The 3,679-nt window shown below is 35.1% G+C and overlaps 1 pseudogene; it reads right to left on the reverse strand.

The window, feature by feature from the left end:
- Positions 1–1,669: 1,669 nt before the first annotated feature.
- LOC111537921 lies at positions 1,670–2,513 on the reverse strand (annotated as a pseudogene).
- Between the last annotated feature and the right edge of the window lie 1,166 nt (positions 2,514–3,679).

The raw sequence follows: 3,679 nt of genomic DNA on the forward strand, positions 1-3,679 counted from the left end.
CTTCTTTGTATAACAACTTTGCCACTCTTTCTTCACCCCTTAAATCTTGTCTGACCTTATAACTTGCACTGATTAGCAATATGTAGTAGAAGTAACACTCTAACTTTGAACCTAGCCCTTGAAAGATTTTGCATATTTCCCATTTTGCTTTTGGATCTCTAATACTGTCCTGTGAATAAGCCTCGGGAGATACTGAAATGTAAAAAGCAGAGTCAGGTCATCCTACCTGAAGTCATTTTAGATGAACCAGCCTCCAGCCAATCTGGCAGCTGACCACAGATGCATGAATGAGCCAAGTCAAAAACGAAAGATCTACTTAGTTCAACCTAGACAACATTGCCAAACTGGAGAATCCCAATTAAATAAGTGGTTGCAGTTTTAAGCTAATAAGTTGTGAGGTGGCTTATTATGCAGTAATGGCTAATTGATATGCTGTTTCATCTCTAATCTAATTTATATAACCCAAAATAAAATATATGCTTCTATGATTAAATAAAATTAATGTTTTTTACTGGCTCTTATTTTCTGTAACCATTCAAATTTGCAACATAAAAGGGTTTGCTTTAAAAATAAAATGATACTTCATAAAAGCATGCAGATTAGTTTCTGTAAATAATTTATAGTTTTAGTATTGCCAGAACTAAAGCTATGTAGCTTCAGAAAAATCATTTAACTTTTGTTTACCACAAAAAATCTTCATTTGTAAAATGAGGATATTTGGATAAGCCACACGTGGCAAAAACAAATGTGTGTGTGTGTGTGTCTGTGTGTATTACATGCATATATGATGTATATAATATATCAATATTATACACACATACAGATTTATATGCATGAATCATTTTATATATAGATATAGCTACAGATATATAGATATATTTTAAAAGCCTTAAAAGAATAAACTGTAAGTGAAGCTGAGTCAAAAGTGGTGTTAGTGGTCCTGGATATACATAAAGTAAGTGGCTTGTATTTCTGAACCATCTTAGTAAACCTTAAATATATATTAGTCTACGATTAGCAGCGAATGATTTTTTGAAAAGACAGTATAAATGTATAGCAAATGTTTGATAAAAGTTATCTCTGTGAGTGATAATGAAAGCCAACTGGCCATTAAATGGGTAATACACAGTGAATGATGTAAGCAGAACTGTTGAATATAGTATAGGGAAAGCAAGCCACAACTGTTGGTTAAATTAATTATCATAGAACTTTAGAGATAGCAGAAACTTTAAAAATCTCCAACTCCAACATTCAGAGTTTATTTATTTGAATAAATTCAACAAAAAATTAGTGAAAATCTCTACTCTGAAACATAGTTGTATATGTTATGGAAATTCTATTGTAGAAAGATCAAATAACTTATATAAAGTCAACCAATTAATAGTTGAGAGTAGAAAACAAGTTTCCTCATTTCCATTTCAATGCTCTTTCTACTTCATCAGTTAACTACTCTAAATATTGACAAAATATATGACTATCTCTGACAGGCTCTAATTATTTATTAATTATACATTAAATAAAATAAAACAAAAAGGAATTTTGGTATACTGTCAGAGAACTAGCTCTTTATGTAATTTTATTTATTTTATTTTTTATTATTATTACTTTTTTTGTAGTTAGCTATTTAATGAGGTTCTTAAGACTCTAGAACACCAATTTGTGAGGATAAATTCCATTCGTCAGGGCAAACACAGATCACAGGTAGCCCTGGAGCTGAGGAACAGCTTTGATTTTTGGTAGAATTTGTGAGTCCACAGCTTTCTGATCAATCTTGCGCTGCTCTGTAATCTCGTATTTCTCTTTTTCTGTGTCGAAGATCTCAGCTTCCTGGTGTCTGGGCTTCCGCAGCTGCCTCTTCTTGAAGTAAGCATCAGTAAGATGTTTTGGGATTTTGACATTGCTGATATCGATTTTGGTTGAGGTGGCAATGACAAATTTCTGGTGTGTTCTTCGTAGAGGAACTCGATTGAGGACTAGAGGTCCAGTCACAAGTAACAAGCCACTAGCCAGCTGCTTCAAGAAAACCACCCTCTTGCCCCTGTGGCGTCCAGTGAAGATGATCAGAATGGTCCCTGGGGTGATGCTGGCTCGCAGTTTTCTCACGTGCTGACTGAAGGGTTTTTTTTTGCCGTGGCTCAACAGCTTTCGAGGCACATCTTCAGTAGGATAATATCTAGGCATTTTGCGAAGTTTAACCACCCTGGTACCGCCGTTCTTGTCACCACCAACTGGTTTTGTAAGAGTTGCAAGAACCTTCTCCTTATTTTTCTTTTTAACCTTGGATTTGTGACTGAGTACTTCCTCTTGTACATGGCCTTTCTAGAATACATGGCAGATCCGGAATACCTGCCAATTCCTCTGACAAGGACAGGGTTGTGGCTGCAATGGGGCTTCCCCTTCTTGGGCTTCTTAGCCTTGAGGTTACCCTTTTTCACCTTGCCACCAGCATCAGCCTTCTTGGCTTCCGGTTTCTTCTCTTTAGTATCTGGCTTCTCAACTTTTTCACCCGCCATCGTGCAAGATGGGAAAAAGAACTAAGGTTTCGGCTTCCGGTCTATAAGCCTGTAATTTTATTTTGAAAAGATTTTTTAGAGGAAATGAGGTGAAGAACATTCTCTAATTTAACCAAAAGACCAGTATAATCAAACTCCTACATCTTCTTTGGATTTCTGGGATCCTATCTATGTAGAATCTAAATTGTCCTGCCAATCACAGCTCAGAACTGGGTTATAAGCCGCTGAAATCAATTCACGCCTCATCCACTTTGCTTCCTGTCTTAGAAACGATGCCTTAATCACTGTAATGGTAGGAAACGTTTTTCTGATACCTCTTTCTTTGTACTCTTTGTACTATGAAACTCTCAATCTTCCTGTGCCACAAATGTCACTTAGAATTAACTATTTTTTCTCAGTAGTAGTGGTCTCCTTTCTCCTCTTCTCCTTCTCAAGTCATCTATTCCATTTTCTTCAGCTTCTCCTTTAATAGGAGATTATATTCCTCTTTGGGGAAAGACTGTCAAATGGTCTTAATTTTGCAAAATGGTGATATGAAGATAGTTGTTGCTTTTTAATGTTTCTATTTGTGGAAAAAGAATAAAAGTTTGTAGGCTAATCGTACATGCCCTTAAATTATTTGTCTCACTGATTCAGGAAAGTCACAGCTCTAGGACTCAGACTGTAGGGCTTCAGATTGACAAAGGTTCCAGGTTGGTAAAGCAGATATATTTACAAATTGTCATAACCATTAGCATACTTTATCATTTGTTGATTTTAGTCCCACCAATTAGTTAAACAGCACATATAATACCAGAGGATGTCTGATTTAGTCAATTTAAATAAAGAGTAAATTAAAAAAAGAAAACCTTAGTCAAATCAATTGTTGACACTATTGACTAATAATAATATTTCTAAAATATTTCTCAGTTTCTTAAAAGCTCTAATAAATGTTACTTCCTAGGTAAAGCCAGGCAGTATTTCTAATCTTATTTAACATATGAAGCAACTGGGATTAACAGGGTTTAAGTGATCCAATAAGAAAGGATATAATCATTGGAGGCTACAATATGGATCTAATGATTTAATGAGGGGCTAAAATAATTATCAAAATTGGAATATACGCATAAATATCTTAACTTTGATTCTAGTGTTGTTTCTACTGCTTCCGGTCGCCTCATGTCAAG

Source organism: Piliocolobus tephrosceles, chromosome 10 (genome assembly GCF_002776525.5).
Source record: "Piliocolobus tephrosceles isolate RC106 chromosome 10, ASM277652v3, whole genome shotgun sequence".
Taxonomy (NCBI): Eukaryota; Metazoa; Chordata; class Mammalia; order Primates; family Cercopithecidae; genus Piliocolobus; species Piliocolobus tephrosceles.